The sequence below is a fragment of the Pleurodeles waltl genome, chromosome 6 (genome assembly GCF_031143425.1).
Source record: "Pleurodeles waltl isolate 20211129_DDA chromosome 6, aPleWal1.hap1.20221129, whole genome shotgun sequence".
NCBI classification, from domain to species: Eukaryota; Metazoa; Chordata; class Amphibia; order Caudata; family Salamandridae; genus Pleurodeles; species Pleurodeles waltl.
In genome coordinates, this window is record NC_090445.1 from 768,769,635 (window position 1) to 768,795,221 (window position 25,587).

The window sequence follows — 25,587 nt, forward strand, 5'->3', positions numbered from 1 at the left end:
TTGCTTGTGTGTTATTGGCTAGCTCCATGATCCCAAGTGATCCAGGCAGATGTGTCCCTTAATAAGAGGCTTTGTCGCCTTGTCAGAAGACACTGTTTCTCCATTATAACGCCAGGAAGTCGGACGACTGCATGACTTTGGTGTACCATTTTGTCCCTGCAGTTGCAGTGTGCTCTATTTGGCATTCAAATAACTTGGTGGGTTATCGGGCAGGCACTTTCCTTCCTCACTGATAGTTTAAATGTATTGTGCATGATTTTTGAGCAACTGCCAAATGATGTCAATCAAATATCTAGCACATTTTATACTTTTAATGTTGTAGCAGTGATAAAGAATAGAGACACAGTGGAGAGGCTCTGATAACCGTTGTGATACTGCCCTTGTACTATAAAATGGTCTTTGAGATGACGGACCACGTATATCTGTCCTCATGGCAAAGGAGATAGGTCGCATTTTGTTTTGAAGTGCTAGTTTCATTTCTTTTTTCATATATCTGACATACCTTAATTATGTAAGGACTGGGATGAGAAGGGGTGCTGTGATGTAGTATAGTGTTGGGATAATAATTATTTTTTTGCAATGAAGTAATAGTGGCAGGAGTGGAGTGAGTATATGTTACTGGCTGAAGGCTATTTGGATGCAAGGAAATGCATAATGACATGCACATGTTAGGTACCTTTGTCATCAAGGTGGGAGTCAGAGGCAGGGCAATGTCAGAAAAACAGGAGTTGAGCTATATTAGTTTAAGTACTATTCATTATGTGAAGAACAAGGGAACATATGTGCAACACCTCGAAAGATGTTGAGAACTTTCTTCAGACAGAGTTTCAAGCCCTACTTGTTGGTAATGGGAGTGAATTCAGATAGTGTAGGGCTACATATGGGACTAGGATATTGCTGGGGCCACCAGCTGAGGGAAGGGAATGGGCCTGAGATTTGGCTAAGACAAGAGAACAAAGTGCTGAAAATCAACGTCCTCCAGGTTAGTCTCAGCTCACGAAGTTAAAACTACAAGGAGAAAGTTTATTTTGATCACGCATGATAAGTAAGAAAGACAGCCAAGAGAACTTAAGGCAGTATAGTGAAAAAGGTGTTGAATCACAAGGGTCATAATTCAGGTAGCTTTCTTCAAATTCAGGAGAAAGCCAGGGTTGCGGCACACTTACTCACACACAAATCTTTGTGCATGGGGCTTAAATTTGTGGAAGTGGGCACGAGGACTAGAGAGCTTCGAGGCAATGCTTTGCATCAAGGAGCACCGCAAGATTGTTTGGAACATCTCTAACATTGCAATAAAGGTAGCACTCCTGCTCTTGTTTCCCGTAAAATCATAATTATTTGTGGCAGTTCCTATTTGATACCTTAAATCTAATTTCCAAAGACGCCTTCTGCCAGCCGCCTACCTGAAACCATGTGACAGATGTTGTTATTTACTACAAAACCGAGAGTTTTTTGGGAAAGATGCAAAAAATGTAACTTTTCATACTAATCATTAGTTTAGCTAAAAAAAAGAAGAACTGCTGCGTGGTAAACTCTTAAGCAAGGAACCGATGTTTCACGCTAATTTAAACTGCTTTTCCCCTTTAGCAGTATCCTACATTTTTCGCAAGCCTTTCATTTTCGAACAGACAATTTCCTGGGCTACCTCTCATCCTGTCATGCAGATATAAATGGATCCCAGTGGAATATTTTGCCTTTATTTGATGGTCTTTCATGCTCAGTATGAAAAATGTCTATGGTAAGTAGCCTGCTTATCATGCTGACAGGAATAATCGCCAAACACAGTAGAAGTGAGGTTGCAGGACGCCATTTATCCGTCGCTTTATGGATCTAAGCTATGTCTTGCACAAAGCCCTCTGGCATAATACGTGATGAATCTACAAGCTGTTGCTTTCCGACTCTTCCTTATTTCTCTGTTCTCCCTGTGCGCACGTTATCCCTTTTATCATTTTTTGTTTCCTCCTCAATATAAATATCAAAGGAAAGTGACATGCATCACAAGGTCGTGAATACAGCACGAGATATCACATAAAGAACATTTGTGTGAGCCAATGAAAGAAGGGGTGAGTGTATTTGCTTAACTTACAAAGTATGCTAGTAAAGAGAGTGCCGGGGAACATAGGACAAGCATTAACAAAACCAATAAGCCTGGACAATTTTAGTTGTATGTAATGTTACTGTAATGGCAGTATGTGCTGCTGTGTGTGCATTTGTGATAGTGGTGTTGTGTGTTTAGTGTGCTTCAGTGATGGTGTTTGTGGTGGTGGCGATGCACTGGATGTAATAACCACAAGACAGTTGGAGACAAGGGCTAGACATTTGACAAGGAAGACAAAAAACAGCCAGTATTTAGCATGCTTTATGGTGGTGGCTGTGTAGCCAACACATCAAGCTGGCAGAGAGCACCAGGTCACAGCTAGTGACAGCGAAGGGCTGGTAGGGACAGCGAGTGATAGATTTTTGAGTGTGAGGGCAAACAGAGAAAGATTTTGGCAGGGACTGGGAGTGGGGTTAGATCAGTATCAGAGGTGATGTCACAAATTTTGAAGTGTTCAGTTATGAAGAGTAAACAATTTATCTTGAATGCTCATCATCAGCGTTATCAAAATCATACTCTACAAAGCGATGAGCTGTGGAACATGCAAGGTGTGTCAAGGGTAGCAAGACATCAGGCTCCTGTAAAACAATGGCCTTCACTTATTGCTGAAATTTGTGAGCACAGGACCACAAGCACATCTCCTGAACCAGAGATGTAGGCAACTCCAGTACTATAAAATTATAACATATAGAAAGATGGAATGATGATGAGGATGGCCTTATGTACTAGACAGTGATCATAGAGCAGGCGGTATTTGATGTGACTGCAGGGAGGTGTGAGATGCAGTTGGCCTATGGTGACATTTGACATAATGCAAAAAAGGACTGGCATATGGTTTCCAATAAGAATAGGGGTAAGTGATCTACAGGGTCTATGTCACTGAGACAGGGCTTATTACGGAGTCCTTGATGACTAGCCTATAATTGGGTTATACCCCTGAAGACCAACAGTTTAACAAATAGTAACCAAGGGTATATGTTAGTCATGCATAGTGTATGAGTTCAACTTCCAAAATGGATTAATCTGAGCACATAGAGTAGAAAACAGATTAGATATTTGTTTTACATTATAATGGATTATTGATTTCCTAATTTGTGGTTCTCGTTCAGCATTCTGAATGTGATACAATTGTTTAAGAATTTTCACCAGCCAACACGTTTCACCCATAAAGCACGAAGGATATGGGCTTTCTCAAGGCAGTATTTATATTTCATGAGACAGGTATACATAATATTGTGATATCATACATTAGAGAGAAACAACACATTGCATTATTGAGCATGGTATACCTAACTGTCGTATGATGTATTAAAAATAAAGAAAGAGAAAGGCAAATACCACAAAATAAAATCACAATGGACAAACAGAACAAAGAGCAATGAAAATAAATACTCTTAAACATTAATAAATGGTTATATCTACAGATACTTGTGACATCTGACTTACTTTAATTATGTAAGGACTGGGATGAGGAAGGGGGTGCTCACTCCTACTCATGAATATATGATTATAGCTACAGATAGTTATGGATCTGACTTACCTTATTTATGTAAGGACTGGGATCAGAAAGGGGTGCTGCTGTGATGTGGCATAGCGTTGGGATAAGAATTAATTGTTTGTAATGAAGTAACAGTGGCAGGAGTGGAGTGGGTAGACGTTATTGGCTGAATGCTATTTGGATGCAAGGATATGCATTATTACATGCACGTTAGGTAGCTTTGTCATCAAGGTGGGAATCAGACACAGGGTAATGGCCGGAACAGCAGGAGTTGTGCTACATTAGTTTAAATACGGATTGATTATGTGAAGAGCAAGTGAATAGATGTGCAACACCTGGAAAGATGTTGAGAACACATTGGTGGCTATTATGACCTTTGCGGTCCTGCCCTGCCATGCCTGCGGTTGCGGTCAGACCGACGACAGCATGGAGGTGCAGGACCACCAAATTATGACCGCGCTAGTGAACTGCCTGCATCGCAGCCAGTTCACCGCCTGTACCGCCAGGGGGAATGGACCACATGGCCGAAGGTTGACCACCTTCGACTGGCGGTCCACTCAACACACACCTCCCATGGTATTTTGAGTATCCTTACCACCAGGGATTCAGTGGCGGAAGGATACTGGTGACAGGAGTATTCATTCCTGTTGCCACAACAGAACTCCTCAATGCCCCTTCCAAGTAGGAGCACCCTCAACCCCTCGACCCCGGCAGAAGCCCCCAACTCCCCAAGCAGCGACACCCCCTCCCCGATCCACATTCTGACCTCCCCCCACCCCCAATCCCCATTCTGACCCCCGGGCCCCTCCATCATCCACGCACACACACACCACACTTACATACATACACTCACACATCCACACTCACTCATTCACACACACATGCACACACAGCCAGAACACCTTCTCTACCCCCGCATACAGGCATTCACTCAAGCACACAGACACTTGCACACACTCACACAAACATACACAACATGCCCCTTACCCCCCTCCATTCACACACCCCCATTCACGCACACAACACTCCACTCCCCTCCCCTGTCGGACGGTCACCTTACCTGGTGGTCATGGTGGTCGTCTGGGAGGGAACGGGTCCATGGAGCTTGCTCTGCTGCCAGCTCCCCTCCAACACAACACTGCCACATCGTTTACAATGTTGTAATACTGTGGGCGGTGTTGTGGTGATGTGGCGGTGGCGACGGAGCAAGCTCCACTAGACTGCCGACCGCCAGCATGGCTGCTGGCAGCTTCCCCACCAAATAGTGGGAGAGAGCAGCCTGCAGCCATGATTTGGCGGTCTGAAGACCGCCAATACTGCCGGTCACGTGGCGGGCATGACTTGGACGGTCTACAAAATAGACCGCCAAAGTCATAATGAGGGCCATAATGTGTATGTACCATCAGTGGCCAAACATTTGAAAAGTGTGGTACACTACTCACAAGTGCTAAGTCCATAGAGTTAAAAATGAAATGTTCAGGTGGTACTGGTGTACATGCATGTTGTGCTATCATTATGCATGAATAACATGTACATATTGTTGGTGCTCTTTCAAATAGGCAAAGGTACTGTGATGTATTTATTATTTGTTATTTTGTATAAAAGATTGTAGTAGGGGCAGAGTATAAAGAGAGTTGAAATGAACATTGTTCTGTGGAAGGATGAAGTCCTGGAGCTAATCCTTTCTTAAACTGGGTGGTGTTAGAAATTTTTGTAGGAAACAGTTGGAAATGGCCCTCTCTAAAGGGTCATTCCCAAACATTTTGCCTTTCTTCTCCTATATTTTTCTGGATTTTTGCTTGTTGGCCTTAGGAATCTGTGCATTTTACCACAGCTAACCAGTGTTAAAGTGCATATGCTCTCTCCCTAAAACATGATTTGATTGATATAAACCTGATTGGCTTATTTAGTTAACTGTAAGTCCCTTGTGGAGTGGTATAATATATACCCAGGGTATTTTAAATAAATGCTACTAGTGAGCCTACAATGCTGATTGTGCCACCCATAGAAGTAGCCTTTTAAACTTGTCTCAGGCCTGCAGCTACAGTGTCTGCATGCACAGTTTACTGCCACATTGATCTGGCAAGTCAAGCTGCTTGCCAAGGCCTAATTTCCCTTTTTACTGAGGTAGGACCTAGAGAGCCCTAATGGGTGGATGCTGTGTATGTAAAAGGTAGGACATGTACTTATATGTTCAAATGTCCTGGTAGTGACAAGTTAGGTTTTCATTGCTGTGAGAGCTGATCTTCTCTTAGGTTAGCATTGCGAATTCTCTTATATATGTCTACGTGGTAATTTCTCATCTGTGAGGAGTAGCGTGGGCATGTTTGGTATGTTTGGAATAGTAGTGAGAAATCCTGCTTCTGGTGTAGTTAGATTTGACATTACTGTTTTAGAAATGGCACTTTTAGAAAGTTGCCATTTCTTTGTGCTTATGACTCTAGTACTTTGCAGCCTGACTCCAGTTCACATCTAGGGCAGAGTGATAGCTCTACTTGGTGCATACTGTCCAGACAGCCACTACACAGGAGGGGCTGGGTGTGACAGAGGAGGAATCTGCATACTGATAGTCATGTGGGGAGAGGGAGGGTTGTTCACACCTTACATGTCATTAGGCTGTGTCCTGCCATCACACAATGGATTGATTACCCCCTGCTGATGTCTGGAAACAGAGCTGAGTTGACAGGGGGTTGTATTTCACTTGAAAGGGTTCCTTTGAAGTCACCATTTTCTTCAAAGACATTTTTGAGTGTAAGTACTGGGGCTCTGACCCCATTATTTTTAGAGCACATTTGGGAACCTGGACCGAACCTCTGTCAGAAGGACTCCTGAGCTGCTAAAGAACTCATCTAGATTGCTCTTCTGTTGTTGCCCTGCTGCCTGCTGTTAGCTGGGTGGCATAAAGGACTCACTGGGTTGCTTTTCTGCTTATTGCCCTGCTGCCAGCTGCTCCCTGACTGTGGTCACCCCCCAAGACACTGGAGGACTGCATGGATGAACTGCCACTTGAACCATTGGCCTTGTTATGTGCTGGCTTTCCTGCAGCTCCTTTCCCTGGGCCTGTGTTCTCAATGGGCTGGATGGGTTGCCCTCCTGTCCAGTGAAGGAATCCCTGGGGCCTGAAAGGCTTTCTCCTGAGCATTGTTGGGTCTCCTCGATCACTTTGTGTGGGTGAGGAGTGCATCATCACTTCTCAGAACATGTTTAGCACCATACATTCCTCTAAAAGTCAACCCATGGTGGAGCGCTTTTATCTTTTCCCCGTGTGTGGCTCTGATTCCATCACTCTGTCCCAGGAAGGGGCATCGAATAGAGCTCCCCGCTGCCCCAGCCAAGAACTTTACCTGCTGATAGAGAGGTTCGTGCTGACAGTGAAGGGCCACATGGGCTCCTCACCCTCTGTGACCGGCAACAGTGTACTATTCAAAGTCTCCCTTTGTCATATCCTTATCAGTTTGCATCACCGAGAAGAAGGTCGTCCTGAAGCAAGGACCAGCCACCACTAGCCTGTCCTCCTAGTTGTCAAACCACATGTTCGTGGGCGACTGTCTTTGAGGTTCTTGAATGTGAGAGACCCGGGGAATCCAGGGTGGTCTCCCCTGCCTGAGGCTGCAGGAGCTCCTGTTTCTGGAAACCAAGGGAGGTCCCCTCCGCCACATTCAGCTACAGTGTTTAGATCTCCAGCAGCTGTACCGTGCATTCGCGGGCAGCTGCCTTTTTGCAGCATTATACATAGGGGACAAAAGGAGATCACCCTGCCACTCTAGGTAGTGTGTGTGCCCCCCTGCTCCTTTTTGTTTCCAGGATTTCCCGGGGGGGGTGTGGGGGGGGGGCATGGGACCTGCAGGGCTCTGGGTCTGTAAGTCACCAGCATGAAGTGATTCCCTAGTGGAGTCCCCGGGGAACTGTTACAGTGAGGAAATCCCTGAAATCACTGCATCACTTGTAATAGGCATGCAAAGGCTCCTGCAGCCTATGTCTCCAAGCCTGCATATAATCAGTACATCAAGGTTCCCTAAGACTGTACCCCACTAAAAGGAGTGCAAGGGTTTCTGCATTTACTGGGCCTAATGCTGCTGATGTTTAAAGTACTATTATGGGTAATGTGTTGAATTATGTGGAGTACACTGTAATGACTATTATGCTTCATCACTGCCTGCTTTGATTTTGTGATGGATACCCTTCTGTTCTGTGTGATTCCCAATGTTGTGACTCTGTGCCCTCCATACCAGGAGTACTAGTTTGTGGGAAGGCCTATACCACACAAGGTACATTGTCTGTGTGTCATTTTGATGCACACACAGATCAGGATACCAAGTAGAGTTGCACTACCTATGCACTATTACCATGCTTTATGTTTTGACTGTGGCATATCATGTTATAATATTTCATGTAGAAACTGGATAGTGGGTTATATTACAAGATTTAAATATCCACTGGCAATAAGTTGTATGTCACTGGTACTTATTTTATTAGTTGGGATAACAAATAGCACATAACCACCTTCTATTATTGTTCTATATGCACAGTATTATGATTCATGTATGAGATGCACAATAAGTATGACTTGTGTTTCTTTGGTCTTGTGAAATATTTGCAATATAAGAACCATATTTTTATATAGCTCTGTGTGGAGTTTCTTCAGTGGTATATTCATTGTGTCACTGGTGTGAGTGTATGTCACAAACACTTTACACATGACCTCTGAGGATTAGCCTGACTGCTCTATGCCAATTTACCATGGGGTGGGCACAGGTTAACTTGGTGTGTAACTTACTTGCCCTAACTAGAATGGTGGGTTCTGACGGGCTTAGGTGCATACCCTAGCCAACCAGTAACCCCATTTCTAACAGTCACGAAAACATGAAAACAAAAGTAACAGGTAAAACAGGATGAGGAGGAAAGAAAGCATCATTATATTTAGAAAAGAAAGAGACAACTGCAGCATATCCTTTAAGGGAGATACCTGGTGGAGGGTTTGCACATGTCCCTTGGAGTAGGGGAGACTTTGCATCATTTACAAACAATTTTCCAAAGTTAAGAGAAAGTCTGATGCAGTGGTATACACAATTTAAGAGATTTGTTAAGATCTCAAATGTGTTATGGTTTGATTTAAATACATTCTTTGATATTGTGGTTCGGAGTGAATTGTGTGCAGAATGTAAGATTGCTGTTCAGTGGCTAGATACAGAATCAGTGAGAGATCCAGTATAATGAGGTGAATACTTTTCTGAGAAGCAAAATTCCACCCATGGGTTTGAATGTTTTAAAATTGAATCAAATGCATCATGACGTTAAGGAAATGAATATGAGAAAAGTTTGATGAATGCATTTCAGCAGTATAAAGGACAGACGTATCTCAATCCAACAGATATGGGATTTTTCATTACACAGTTTGTGCTTCGTTTGAGACCTGAGATTTGGCAGAACATACAACAAAATGTGATTTGTTGGTAGATGAAGTTCTTTTGATGAGATTTTAAAATATGTACAGTACTGTAGTGATGAACAGGAGATGAAACAGCTGAAACTTAAGGAGAAGTTAATGTTGCCATTTTGCGCAAAGCAGTTTTCAGAATCAACAGTTTATTGGAAATGGTGGTGCAGATCAAGATAAGAGTTGAATGCAAACATGTGAATTTCAAACAGGAAAGCAGAGAATACATGGAGTAATGATGGTGTCTAAAGGAAGAGGGAGAGGTGCTCTAATTGATCTGACTACACCTTGTCACCTGTGCAACATGGCGGGGCATTGGAAGCGCAAGTGTAGGCTCAATCCAGGTAGAACTGTCAATAATCAGATGCAAGCAGTAAGTCAAATGCAAGTTCCAAATGCACCAATGAGACAAATACAAATATGAATGTAAAATCAGACTCAAATGGTACCCATGCCAAAAGCACCCGAGGTGCAGTAAGCAAGGCAAGATTAAATCAGGACCAGTTACCTTAAATAAATTGATGTATGATACCAGTTAGAAATCAAAATGCACTCCAGCAGTTTTCCATGTTCGAAAACGTTGAGATGTTAGACTCTGGAACATCACAATGACAGTGCTTGGGAGGGGAGGTAGACTGCATGCTTGGCGAGGTCTTGGAGGTAGACCAGAGTGGACCATTTGTAGAAGGTGAGGTAAATGGTCACCAAATGTCATCTTTGATTGACACAGGAGCTACCTGTTCCACTGTGAGAACAGTGGAAGTACCAGACCCGCACCTCTTTGGAAAAGAGATACAAGTTGGGAGAGTTACAAATAGACAAATGACTAACTCAATTTCAAAAGAAAAACCTATAGAAATAGGATCTTTTAAAGAAAATCATCAATTTGTGGCGTGCAGTTCAAGTCCTGTTAACCTACTAGGGTGAGATTTACTGTGCAAATTAAACTGCACCATTTATTGTACACCTCATGGAGTGGAGTTTCAAATTCACGGGGAGGACATAGATTTATCCACTGTTAACAACTAAAGATTTACCTACAGTTTTAATTGAGACAGTGAACAGAGAAGTATTGGATTTCACAGGAAGGACATTGGACTTATCGAAAGCAGTTGAACCAGTCAAAATAAATGTGAAAACAGATGCAGTTTATATTAGAACACCATCAGTACACAAGAGAGGGTAAGCCTCACAGCTGGTGAACTCTCAACATTTTAATAGTTCAAAATCGCTGGTTTAAATGTATACCAAAGTGGAATAGGATCTGCACCTAGCTTGAAATAGTGCAACCCTTGCATCACATGGATATATTAGTAGGATTTTCAGCCACTAGTACCACCCGTGGCATGCTTCATCATAGGATCCTCACCCACTGTACCTAGTGTGAGTAGGTGGGCTCAACCCAGTTTGTGAGCAGAACTCTTACTAAAACCTAAGTGCAAGTTTAAACGCCTTCAGGATCCTAATTCTTGTTTATTAATAAGGTCCTCCTAGCTGGGATAAAAACAGTGTGATGTGTAAAGGGCGCAATGGCTCCTAATATCTGTATTTCAGTGATGTTTCAGCCCATTACAAGTGCCACTCAGGATCAGTAGACTTTCTTTAGAACTGACTAAATCAGTAGACTTTCTACAGATTATAATATATACCAACTCCTAATGCTGGTTTACATAGTGCACTAAAGAAGAAGCATGCAACTATAAAGATCATATAGGACCTTTTCTATTTAATGGTCTCTGAAACAAAAAGCACAAAATGTTTTGTCATGGGGTGAATAACACCCCAAACATGTAATTGTCTTATGCGTGTGCCCACTTTCAATTATTTATGAAAATAGCGTAATAGTAGTATGGGGAGCCGAATAGGTGGAAGGGCGGACAATATCCCTTGGTGTAGTAAGTGCCGGGGGTACCAGGATACTCAAGTTCCTTCCTTTTTGGAATCATTGGGCAAACATTATTCTTTCTATTTTCATAGAGCGTGATGACTGGGATCGCCCCACTCACACTACCTCAATGAGCCTGAACTCTTAAGAGTTAAGGGGGTGTCATATGCATGAAGTATGGTTTGAATTACACTAGCGTGTTCATGCTCTACTCCCCATTTATTTTATCTTCATGTGTGTGTTTATGTATGTATATATATATATATATATATATATATATATATATATATATATATATATATATCTATATATACTGTATATCTACATCAAGAACAAAGGAATCTTGCAAAGATGGCACCATTGCATTGTTGAATCATTTGGCAGAGAATGGACATAAAGTGTCACCAAACAAACTGCAGTATTGTCAAAAAGAAGTCCAGTATTTGGGACATATCACATGATATAATTGGAAAAGGAACACGAAAAGTGTTAAGAGAGTGGAAACTATCTAGAAAATGAGTCCACCTAAACTGCAGAGGGAAGTCAGAATATTTCTCAGAATGATTGCCTACTGTAGGCAGTAGATACCCAACGTTTCCCTGGTGGTAAAGCCTTTGTTGAGGTTGACATACAAAGAGGAAAAAGATCCTATTCCATCGGACAACAAATGCATGAAAGTGTTCTTATAGCAGAGAGAAAGTTTCTATCATGCTCAAGCTCTGGGAATGCCACATTACCCAAAAGATTTGATATTGTTTTGCAGTGAGAGGGAGGGCTGTGCTCTCTCAATGCTAGTCCAAGTTCATGGTGATGCCAAAAAGCCTGTGGCATATTTCTCTGTAACTCTTGATCCTATAGCCACCGCTTTGCCTGGTAGCCTTAAAGCGGTAGCTGCGGTGAGTGTACGCCTTAACAAAAAGGTGAGAACACTGTGATGGGATATCCTCTAATTGTCATGGTGCCTCAGACAGTCGAGATGATGCTTACTAGAACTAATACTCAACACCTTAGTAACTCGAGACTAACCTGCTATTAGTAGCACATTTTAGTGGGAAGCAATGTTGTGCTGAGAAGATGTCAAGTACTGAATCCTAGTATTTTGTTGCCAATTCACGAAGAAGGTTCTGGTTATTTTGAACATGATTGCCTTGATGTCATGGATTTATGCACCAAATCCAGATGAGAAGAAAAAGATGAGACTTTGAGAAGTTCAGATTGTGTTCTATTATTGGACCCCTCATGTTTGCAAACAAAAGGAGGTTCACTAAGAGCAGATTATGCAGTCTGCGTAATTCAAGAAGTCATAGAAGTTTCATGGCTTCAAAGAGTTTCTCCAGCACAAGTTGCAGTACTAACTGCGCTTACTAGAGCTTGCAGCTTAACAGCACAAATTAGAGTGACTATATTTAGAGGTAGTCAGGATGGATTTTGGGCAATTATGGTCACAGAGAGGGTTTATGACCTCTTCTGGTTCAGTCTCCAGAAATGGGTAACAGAGCAGTAATCTGTCAGAAGCTCTACAACCGCCTACTGAAAATTATGTTGTAAAGCACACAGGAGTGACAATAGTTATGTCACAGTCAGCAACAGGTATGCTGATGAAGAGGCATGCTATTGTGCAAATATGGCCTCACATTAAACATCTCACTTACAAATGAAATGCAGGAGAAAACGTCTTCTCCATGATATTGAGAAAGGCTGACAATGGCAATGAATTGAGACAAATACAAAAAAATGCATCACTATTAAAAAAACTGAATTCGTTCAGAGCAGGGTAAGGGATAGATGAGTACAATGTTTGGGTTTCAGTGTATGGGAGACCAATATTGCCAGACAGTCTGCTTTCTCCAATGACAAAACAGTTCCATGCCCAAACACACCTAGGTAGGAATGCCATGATCCGCACTTTCAAGAAATTCTGTTTTAATCCCTGATTGAGAGCCCAAGCAGAAGAATTGTGTCATCGGTTGTGACATGTCAGCAAATGAATGTACGCAAACAAACACATGTTACATTGAGTCATGTCAGAAGATCAGGAGGTCCTTTTAACCAGATGCAAATGGTTTTCATTAAAATACACATTTGCAACAGGTTGGAGTATGTTTTGGTAATTTTCTGCATCTTCTCCAGATGGGTGGAAGCTTTTTGAACAAGAAGAAATTATAGTCTTACTATAGTAAAGTGATAAGTAAGTACCAAGGTAGGACATGCCTGTATATCTAAAATCAGATCGATGTACTCACTTTAACAGTGAGATTATAAAAATGTTGTGTGCAGCATTACAAGTTGAGCTGAAACTCCATTTGAGATATCATCCAGAAGCTTCAGGCATAGTGGAACATTTCAATGGGACGATTAAATCAAGAACGGCAAAAGTTTGTGCTTCCACTTCTCTGAAATAGACAGATGCTTTGTCACCTCTAGTGTTAATGGGTCTATGAAGTACACCTGATGGAAAAACTGGTTTATCAACCCATGATATTCTTTTGGGAACAGCAATGAGATTACCCGCAGTTCCAGCAAATGCACTTGTGAAAATTACAGATTACATGGTACTCTATTACTGTAAGGGATTGGCTGATGTAGCTCTACCATGAACCACCAAATCAACGTCGCTTTATCCTCCTGCTTCCATGTGCTCCACCTGCTTCAAAAGGTCTTCAAGTGGACCCCCACAGAATCCAGAAAAATGGTCACCCATGCCCTCGTCAGCAGCAGACTCAACTATAGAAACACACTCTATGTACGCATCACCCAGAAACTCCTAAAGAAAGTACAAAACATCCAGAACGCCTCTGCCAGACTCATCTTGAACATCCCATGCCACAGCCACGTCACGATCCACCTGAAAAAACTTCACTGGCTACCTATCAACAAAAGAATTACCTTCAAGCTCCTCACGTATGCCTACAAAGCCTTCTACAATGCCAGACCTGCATACCTCAACCACCTCCTCTCCTTCTATTTCCACCAGATATCTGCACTCTGCCTAACTAGCCCTGGCCACCATCCCACGGATCTGAAAGACTACGGCTGGAGGAAGATCCTTCTCCTACCCCGCTGAAAAGACCTGAACTCCCTGCCTCTGCACCTCAGGTAATCACCATCGCTGCCACAATCCAGAAAGGACTTCAAGACCTGGCACATCAACTAAACCACAGATCCTCCCCACCCATCTCTGGGCCTTGAGACACGCTATACAAGAACCCTGATTGATTCATTGATTGATTGGTACATTCTGTCTTTCAACAGGTTGAAGCTGTTACAGCAAATTCAAAATCAAATGAGGAGCAGTGCCATGACCTTAGTCCTTGTTACTGGGGTTTTTGTCAAGAAGCATGTGAGAAAGTCCTCTCTAGACCCACTGTGGGAAGGACCCTATCAAGTGATTCTTATCAGAAACACAGCAGTTAAATGTGCCGGAATTACAAATGGGGTGCATGTATCACAAACCCAGAGAACAAAGGATCCTTATGAAGAAATATTATTCAAAGAGCCAGAACCTAGAGCACTAGTGTACGTACCACTGCATGCAGTATGCAAACACACTCAACACAGAAAATACTGTGATCAGAGACAGCAAGAAGAATTCAGGAGTGAAGAACCTCTGACAAGTGAAGAAGTCCACCTGCTAGACATCTCGCAGAGGGGCACTGGAAAAGAACTTAGTTTATTTATTGCATGTTTGTAAACAGTACAAACAGTGCTGCGCAGATCAAAAGGTGGGTGTATACTGCCATTTCACATTACAATTTGCGATAGAAAAACATTATGTACATGTTCCAGTAGTACTATGCAGCATCTTAGAGAGCATGCATAACATGAATTAATAAATCTAGTGTCAGAGCCATCAGCAGAGTAAGATTCCAGGGACAAAAGGTAATCTCGGAGGGGTTGCCAAATGTCTTTGGGCGAGGAGAATGGGGGTTGAAAGGAACCATAAAGCTCTCTAGTTTTTTTGCACAACATCGTCTCCTTTAACCAACCATTAGTGATGGGACCTGTGGGGGGTGCCCCTATGCAGTGCTAAATGCAGTTTGGCCAGTAATAGTGCAATATCTGTGAAATGTCTCAGTCCAGATGGTAGCAGCTTAACATATCCCAATACAGCCATCATTGGATCAGGGTCAATAGTTTGTTCAAGCATGGTCGAGATAAAGGTAAACACAGCTTCCCAATAGCTACGTTTAATAAGACACTATCATGTTGGATTTTCAAAATCTGCGTAATCGGTAGCACATTTGGTGCATTGCTGTGATGTAGTTGGATTAACACATGCCAGGTGTTAGAAATGGGGTCTTTGGTTGGCAGTCAGGTTGCCCCTTGTCCAAGCAAGGACCCTCACTCTAGTCAGAGTGAAGGAGAAACAATCCCAGTTAACCTCCACTCACCCCTTGGTAGCTTGTCTCAAGCAGAAAGGCTTAACCCAGAGGCAAAGTATAAAGTATTTGTACCAACACACACAGCAATACAGAGAAACATTACCAAATGGACAACAAACAGGTTTAGAAAAATAGTAAATATTTATCTAAATACAAGACCAAATACGATAAATATCCACAATACACAATTAAAAATATGAATTTAGCAACTAAAAACACAAACATAGGGGGTCATTCTGACCCTGGCGGTCCATGACCGCCATGGCGGAGGGCGGCGAAAGCACCGCCAACAGGCTGGCGGTGCTTCCTGGGTGATTCTGACCGCGGCGGTAAAGCCGCAGTCAGAAAAGGGGAGCCGGCGGTTTCCCGCCGGTTTCCCGCCGGTTTCCCGCTGGCCCAGGGAATCCGCCATGGCGGCGCTGCTTGCAGCACCGCCATGGGGATTCCGACCGCCTTCCCGCCAGCCTGTTTCTGGCGGTGTCCACCGCCAGAACAAGGATGGCGGGAACGGGTGCCGTGGGGCCCCTGGGGGCCCCTGCACTGCCCATGCCACTGGCATGGGCCACTGGCATGGGCAGTGCAGGGGCCCCCCAACAGGGCCCCACAAAGATTTTCACTGTCTGCTGTGCAGACAGTGAAAATCGCGACGGGTGCCACTGCACCCGTCGCACCCCTGCAACTCCGCCGGCTCCATTCCGAGCCGGCTTCATTGTTGAAGGGGCTTTCCCGCTGGGCCGGCCGGCGGTCTTCTGGCGGTCGCCCGCCGGCCCAGCGGGAAAGCCGGAATGGCTGCCGCAGTCTTTTGACCGCGGAACGGTCTTTCGGTGGGAACCGCTTGGCGGGCGGCGACCGCCGACCGCCGCGGTCAGAATGACCGCCATAGTGCCTATAGGCAGAAATGCTGCAATCGGATATTACAGCGGCATCAGGACGGAGTCCCATAATGCGACGCCACTTTGGCGCTTATGGAGTCACACGGACCCCCAGGAACAGTACCTTAGCAAAACGGGTGGAAAACAGGCCAGTGCACGGAGTCAGTGTGTGAGGCGTGGCTTGATCCGATGCGGCACTGGTTCTAGTGCTGCGGGGCGAAGGAGCTGAGGCGTCACGAAGAGGCGTCTCGACCTTGCTGTGGAGCGTTGGAGGTCAGGCGGCATCGGTTGTGAGGAGTTAATCCCTTGGCCACTCCGGCACAAGTCGAAGTCTGGCGAAGTCACGCTGCTGTGGGGTGACCTCACCGGTCGCAATTACGTCACAGGTGCTGCGACGGAGTCGGGTGTCATGAGCGTTGCATGTATGAGACTCCAACTCACAAGTTCATGCGGACATCAGCGGCTGGGGCAATGTCGGTCCATGTTGACAGTGGGGTCATCGCACCTCGGCGAGGTCCACAAATCCAGGTGTAGGTGGTGTCACAGGTTTCATGCAGCGGCGTAATTAGTGAAGTCGCACAGAGTTGTCTGTCATCGTTTCACAGGATTTTCACAAGCAATTCACTTCCAGGGACCCAGGAACTGGAATGCCACACTCTGGCAAACTAGTGTGCACAGCATGCAGAGTCAGAGGCTAGTTGTTGAAGCCTTTGTTGTCCTTGAGGTTTCAAAAACAGGAGGCAAGCTCAGTCCAAGCCCTTGGAGATATTTCTCAAGCAGGAAGGCACAACAAAGTCCAGTCTTTGTCCCCTTTCACAGGCAGAAGCAGCAATTATAGAACAGGCCAACAAAGCTCAGTCACAGGCAGGGGTAGCACTTCTCCTCAGCTCTTCTCCTGGCAGAGGTTCCTCTTGTATCCTTGAAGTAATCTGTAGTCTGGGGTTTTGGGTCCAATACTTATACCCCTTTCTGCCTGTGAAGTTGCCCAACTTCAAAGAAAAGTCTCTGTTGTTTACAAGATCCTGCCTTGCCCAGGCCTGGCCCCAGACACACACCTGGGGGTTTGAGACTGCTTTGTGCGAGGGTAGCCACAGCCCTTTCAGGTGTAAGTGACATCTCCTCCCTCCAGCCTAGCCCATATGGCCCATCAGGAAATGCAGGTTACACCCAAGCACCCTTTGTGTCACTGTCTAGTGAAGATGCTTAAACAGCCCAACTGTCAGTGTGACCTAGACAGAATGGTTTAAGCAAGAAAAGGCCCACCTTCTAAAAGGTCAGAGACCCCAAACTCAATGTTTCAATCTACTCTCAAAGGGAAACTGCACTTTAAAGATATTTAAAGGCAGCCCTAATATTAACTATTGAGAGAGATAGGCCTTGCAACTGTGAAAACAGAATTTGACAGTATTTCACAGTTAGGACATGTAAAAACACACCAGTACATGTCCTACCTTTAAGATACACTGCAGCCTGCCCATGGGGGCTACCTAGGCCTACCTTAGAAGCGCTATACATGTATAAAAAAGGAAGGTTTAGATCTGGAAAGTGGGTGTACTTGCCAAGTCGAATTGGCAGTTCAACACTGCACACCCAGACACTGCAGTGGCAGGTCTGAGCTATGTCTTCTGGGCTACTCATGTGGGTGGCCCAATCAGTGCTGCAAGCCCCCTAGTAGCATTTGATTTACAGACCCTAGGCACCTCCAATGCACTTTACTAGGGACTTACTAGTAAATTAAATATGGCAATTATGCAAATTTTGCTTTTCGTCCCACACAATTTGCACAAAGATGAGATATCTCATCAGTGCCTTGTCTGGTCCTGCCCTGGCCTGGGCGACTCCGTTAGTAGCCACTAACGACTGTATGTTATCTGACTATTCAGCTTTTCTCACTGTATTCAAACAAATGTTTGTATGCCCGGGATTGAGGAGTCTGCAGAAGAAGCGTTATGCGATATCCAACAAGGTAACCAGGAAGTTCTTCAATATATTGCACGCTTTAGACAACTAGCAGCAGAGACAACATGGGTAGAACGTACTTTGGTGACTCTGTTCCGAAGAGGTCTACGAGATGAAATCAAAGATGAATTAGTACATTCAACTAGAGTGGAAGATTTACGTGGATTGATGGATCAAGTGCTCTCCATAGAGTATCATCTAAAAGAACGCCGTCTAGAAAGAAGAAAGACTTGTGGTTCTTCTTATGCTGGAAATCCTCATACAACGGTCCATCATTCTGAAGAAACTCGACCAGCCTCAAAAGAGGCAACAGAGGAGGAACCCATGCAAATAGACACCGCTTGTGGCCCTCTCACTGCAAGTGTGTGCGAGAATAGACGTAGAAAAGGATTATGGCCCTCATTACAACATTGGCGGTAAATGCCACTTACCGCCGTGCAGAAGACCGCCAACACACCGCTGTGGCGGCGGAATTCCGCTTCAGCTATTATGACCCACAGGCCAGAATCTGCCAAAATCCAGACACCCATACAAGTCCGCCACACCAACGGTCAGTGATAAACTTGCGATAACAAAACCTCCACCGTCACGCCAACAGGAATACGCCCACACTATCATGACCCACGAATCCACGTGGCGGTCTTTTAACGGCGGTATTCCATTGGCAGTACACACCGCTGCACTCAAAATACACACACATTTACAAAACACAACCACAGTGGACAATTCAAAATACACACACCTGATACACATACACACACCACTCCCACACACCCAATACAATATAAAACACACACCCACATCACCCACAAACCCCTACGACAAAAATAGAGAAAGTAGCACAGAGAGAGACACCACTATCAACAATACTAGCATCCACAGGCACACACCATCATCACTCGCACAACATCCATGCACCTCAGACAACACACACAAACACATCCCCTCACACATCACAACACACACCACCTTACAGATCACCCACACCACATCATGGCACCGCAAAGACACCCCAGGTTCTCAGAGGAGTAGCTCAGGGTCATGGTGGAGGAAATCATCAGGGTAGAGCCACAGCTATTCGGATCACAGGTGCAGCAGACATCCATTGCAAGGAAGATGGAGCTCTGGCGGAGGATTGTCGACAGGGTCAACGCAGTGGGACAGCACCCAAGAACACAGGATGACAGTCCCCCACAACTAACAACTTGGGAGGAGCAGGTCTTGGCTATATGGCATCCTGTGGGCCTCGCAGAAGTAGCAGGAGGAATGGACTCTGGAAAGTCAAATCTTAACTATTACATCCGCCACCCTACCTGCATGCTATCACATACCCCACCATCACCCACATCACTCCAAAACCTCACATATGCCCCACTATCACAACCCACACATCCTAATATCAAGCCCTGCATGCAACAACAAAGCATGGACACCCATCACCAAAGCATGTCCACTACAGATACCCACACAGACCCCAAACAGAGTATCACACAAGGTCCTAGACAAGAATGCAAGCACTGGAGTACAGGGTCACCCACCCATTGCACAGGATGGCACACACTGATGCAATAATCATGCCTTCACACCCCTGCAGGATCCCTACCCAACATCACCAGACAGGAGGTTCCAGACATGTCCACTCCCCCCACAAAAGAGGCCCACAGTGATGACAGCAGCTCTGTCCAACTGGATCAAGATGACCAGCCCGGCCCAACTGGGACCTCGGACAGTCGGTTCCCCTCACACTGGCACATGCCACCACAGAGCCTCCCCCCTCAGGAAGCACCAGCACCGCACCCTCCCAACGGGCCCATCTCTCTGTCCCCAGGACACGTCAAGCAGCAGTGTGTCCACCACTACAGGGAACCCAGGCAAACCCACCACCCCAAGAAAATCAGGGACCTGTGGGCAGTGGCAGTGGGCACACGGTTCAGGGGACAGAGGCACAGGATAACAGGGGAACTGGGAGGACAGCTGTGCGACAGGGGGAGGACAGGCCCAGGGCACCCACTCTCCAAAAGGCCCTCTCCAACATCATGGGAGTGTACCATCATTCCCAGGAGACGATGGCAACGGTACTGGCCAAGTTTCAGGAGACCCAGCGGCTGCAGGAGTAACAGTATCTGGGGATCAGGGAGGAACTTAAATCCATCAACACCACCCTGGTCACCATTGTAGGGGTGCTGAAGGACCTTGTGGACACCAGGAGGGACACTGTGGCACAACAAGGGGCCCCTGACACTATCCTGGATGATGAACAGCCCACCACCTCCGCCGACGATAGTGGACAGGAGGCACCGCAACAGGACCACGACACCAGCACCCCACCCCCTGCAGATGGAGAACCACCCCGCAAACAGTCCCTGAGATCCAGGACAAAAACAGAGAACAATGCCAAGACCACCGTCAGGATATGAGACCACTCTGAATGTCATTCTTCTGTCCCACTTCGTCACCCTGTCCATCCATCAACTGCCCTAGCTCCACTTCCCATGCCACTTTGGACAATGCACCTGTGAAACAAATAGACTGGACTCTGCCATGGACAATCCTTCACCATCACCCCTGCCCATTTTACACCCCCCTCCACTAATTTGCACTGAAATAAACACCCTTGAATCACAAAGCAATCTGGAGTCAGTCTGTGCTTTCACAAAGGAAAATAGCAATGTCGGTTATATTGTCAACATACCTATGTCACACAGCTCTAGTCCATGAGGTAATATAGCAGAGGTCACACAGTGGGACCCACATCTGTGAAATGGAAAGGCAAAGTGACAAGTCAGGGTCCATACACTGGGTGAAAGTGACAGACTTATGATAGGTCTAACAATTGTATGAGATGTGTGAGCCAGTGACATCTACTTACCTGTGTCTCACTGGAAGTATTGCTGGATAACGTTGTTTCTGTTGTCGATATCCTCTTCTTCTGCCTCCTCTTCTTCACTGTCAGTAGCCATGACAGGTTGGGGTAACTAGAGTCACCTGAAAAAATTGAGGGACTACTGTTAGACACACACTAACCCTTAGGGACAACCCCAGACCCAGACAACTTTTCACAGGGTACAGGGTCCTTGTCCTCACCTATTAGCCACACACGGTGCCTCTGGAGTTGCCCCATCACATAAGGTATGCTGCTATTCCTCAAAATGTAAGCATCATGCACTGAGCCTGGAAACTTGGCATTCACATGGGAGATGTACTGGTGGGCCAAACACACCATCTGCACATTCATTGAATGGTAGCTCTTCCGGTTTCTGTACACCTGTTCACGCCTGCGGGGGGTACCAAGGCCACATGTGTCCCATCAATGGCACCTATGATGTTGGGGATATGTCTGAGGGCATAGAAGTCACCTTTCACTGTGGGCAAATCCTCCACCTGAGGGAAAACAATGTAGCTGCGCATGTGTTTCAGCAGGGCAGACAATACTCTTGACAACCCGTTTGAGAACATAGGCTGGAACACCCCTGATGCAATGGCCACTGTTGTTTGAAAAGACCCACTTGCCAGGAAATGGAGTACTGACAGGACCTGCACTAGAGGAGGGATTCCTGTGGTCAGGTCTGGCTCCAACTGGGCACACATTTCATGGATTGTTGCACGATCAAGTCTATAGGTGACTATTACGTGTCTCTCGTCCATTGTCGACAGGTCCACCAGCGGTCTGTACACCAGAGGATGCTGCCATCTCCTCAACTGCCCCAGCGGACGTGCCCTATGGACGAGAACAGTGAGCAGAGAGTCAGCCAACACTGAGGTATTAAAAAAATGTTTATTGCACACATTTGTCAATCCGCAATGTGCGTGTCACTGTGTGTATGCAAGGCCTAGATAGGTGTGACACATTTAAAATTAATGCCATGTGGCTCCCTGAAATGGCGGCTGCCTGACCTGTAAGATGGGACAAGGGGAAATGAGGTAACTGCTCTGGCGTTGTACACCGTCGCGGTAGGCGGTCGAAGACCGCAGCGCAATCCTGCATTGGTTAACATTGGACCCTTTGGGTCCCAGGAGCCGGTGACGGTATGCACAGCCGTGGACGTGACCGCCATTTTCTGTCTGTTCACTCACTTGATACCTGACCTTCGACAGGAGAGAACCTACACTGCAAGTGCTGCTGTGACCTCAGTCTGGAAGCGACGATGGCTCATGTGTCTGGGGAAAGGGCCCCTGCCTTCACTTTGGAGGAGTTGGAGAAGTTAGTGGATGGGGTCCTCCCCAAGTACACGCTACTCTACGGTCCTCCAGACAAACAGGTGAGTACACTGTGAGCATGCTGTATCGGCAATGCCTGTTTGGAGTGGTGTGGATGGAATATACGGGGGGCTGAGGCCTGCATGAGTGGACAGTGAGTGCATGTGCGTCAGGGCAAGGGTGGGAACGTGGGTCAATGACTGTGACGGTCTGGACAGTTAAAGATTTTCCTTTTTCCCCTGTACTATTCCTGTAGGTCAGCGCCCACCAGAAAAAGGATATTTAGCGTGCCATCACCAAGGACGTCCGGACCCTGGGGGTCCACCACAGATGGAGCACCCACTGCCGTAAAAGATGGGAGGACATTCACAGCTGGAGCAAGAAGACGGCGGAGGCCCAGCTGGGGATGGCTTCCACACTTGGGAGGGGTGCCCGTTGCACCATGACGGACCTGATGTATCGGATCCTGGAGGTGGCCTATCCGGAGTTGGATGGGCGCTTGAGGGCATCACAGCAGCCACAAGGGGGTGAGTACAGTCACATCCATCTGACTCTGCGCGCATTAAGAGGTGTCTGGGTGGGGGCGGTGGGCTGTGGGTTCCCCTCAGCCTGGCCGAATTTTGTAGGCAAGGTCCATTCATGAGGCAGGCTATGTGGCACCCCAACCCCATCAGTGTTAAGAGCCAACTACACCTAGTCAGGCTCCTGTGACTTCCATGTGTGCAGCAATCGGGCATAGGCCTTGTACCCCATGTCACTGTGATCAATTAGGGAACTCTAAGTGCATGGTGTAGTGCAGAGGGCTGCTGTGTCTGTAGTGTCTGCCAATGGTAGTGGCATTGCATGCACTGAACTTGTCTTTCTTCTGTCTTTCCCCTACCCTTTTTGTGGTCTCCCTGTTCTTGTGTGCATTAGCATCATCAGGTGGAGGAGCAGTGGCACCGGAGCAGGAGGGAGCTGCATCCCACATGGCCCTGGAGGGCGAGACAATGGAGTCTGAAGCCACCAGTGGCACGAGGGCGAGGGGAGCTCCATGGCGGGGACCAGAGGTGACATCAGCGACACCGACTCTTCCTCTGATGGGAGCTCCCTTGTGGTGGCAGGCCCCTCTGTGACCCCTGCATCAACAGGTACAGCCGCCACACCCCCTACCAGCACCGCCCTCCCAATAGCCCCTCAGTGTGGGTCCTGTGGCCGCTCACCCAGGAGGGCGGGCATCTCCTTCGCGCCAGGCACCTCAGGCCCGGCCCCAGTCAGCTCTGCTGCCCTCAGTGAGGAGGCTATTGACCTCCTGAGATCCCTCACTGTTGGGCAGTCTACCATTCTGAATGCCATCCAGGGTGTAGAGAGGCATTTGCAACAAACAAATGCATACCTGGAGGGCATTAATTCTGGCCAGGCAGCCCAACAGAGAGCATTTCAGGCTCTGGCCTCAGCACTGATGGCAGCCATTGTCCCTGTGTCCAGCCTCCCCCCACCAACCTCCTCCACACAGACCCAATCCCCTGTACCTCAGCCTATCCCAAGCACACCATCAGACCAGCATGCACACACCTCAACACACAAGAGTGGCTCAGACAAACACAAGAACCACACATCTCACAGGCACTCACACAAGCATCATACCCATGCAGACATACCAACATCCACTGCCTCCACTGTGTCCCCCTCCTCCACGTCTCCCTCCTCCCTCCCAGTCTCGTCTCCACTTACACCTGCATGCACTACATCTTCAGCCACTACCTCCATCACCAGCACGCCCATCACCACACACCGCTCATGTGCACTCACCACCCCCACTACCATTCACACATCCCCTGTGTCCTTTACCAGTGTGTCTGTGAGCTCTCCTCCCAAAGTACTCAAACGCAGCCACACACCCACCCAACAGCCATCCACCTCACAACAGCCTCCAGCCCATGCACCTTCACCCAAAGTCAGCTAACGTACACCTCCTACAACCACTACCTCTTCCTCCACTCCCAAACCCACTCCATCTACCCGTCCCAGTGTGTCTAAAAAGCTTTTCCTGTATACTATTGACCTCTTCCCTACACCTCCCCCCGTCCATCCCCTAGGGCCCGCCTTTCCAGGTCCCAACCCAGCACCTCAGCCACCACATCACTGGGCACAGTGGTGCCAGCAACTGCAGGTTTTTGGAGTGCACCAAGCATCAGGGCTGCCAGTGTTCCACAGAGCAAGGGCAAGGACATTCCGCCACCTCCAAAAGTCAAAAAGTTGCCCACATCCCAGAGGGAGAAGGCGAAAACACCTGCCACCAAGGGCTCAGGCAAAACAAAAGTGGATAGTGGAAAGACAGCTGCGCCACCATCTAAGGTGGGGAGGTGCCAGAAAATCAAGGGCATGTCCACGTCGACGCCAACCAGCAGTCACTGAGCCCACCACCAGCACCGCAGTCACTGAGCCCGCCACTAGCTCCGCAGTCACTGAGCCCGCCACCATCACCGCAGTCATTGAGCCCGCCACCAGCACTGCCGCCACAAAGACCGGCACCAGCACCGCTGCCACAAAGACCGCCGCCAGCACCGATGCCACAGAGCCCTCCCCCAGCACCGATGCCACAGAGCCCACCACCAGCACCGATGCCACAGAGCCCGCCGCCAGCACCGATGCCACAGAGCCCACCACCAGCACCGATGCCACTGAGACCGCCGCCACCGCCGATGCCACTGACACCACCGCCAGCACCGCCAGCGGCCCCGTGACATCCTGAGCCAGTGGCACCAATGCAAACATGGCTGCCATCCCCAGTGGTAAGTCGTACGAGGCTGGTAGTCAGTTCCAGGAGTCTGGGCAGCTTGCATGTTGCACCACCGTCAGTGGAGTATCACATCCACTACCTCAGTCCTTGGCAGGATGAAGCACTCTGGGCACAAAGCCCCCTCCAGAACCAGTGGAGAAAGGCATCCACTACCTCAGTACTTGGCAGGATGAAGCACCCTGGGCACAAAGCCCCATCCAGAACCAGTGGAGAGTGGAGAAAGGCATCCACTTGAGAGACTGTGGCTTGGCACTCCCCAGGATAGAGCAGTGGGAAAACCACCCACTGTAAAGACTTGTGAGACTGTGGCTTTCCACTCCCCAGGATACAGCAGTGGGCAAACCACCCACTGTAAAGACTTGTGAGACTGTGGTTTTGCACTCTCCAGGTTACAGCAGTGGGAAAACCACCCACTGTAAAGACTTGTGAGACTGTGGCTTTGCACTCACCAGGATACAGCAGTGGGCATGGAGCCCC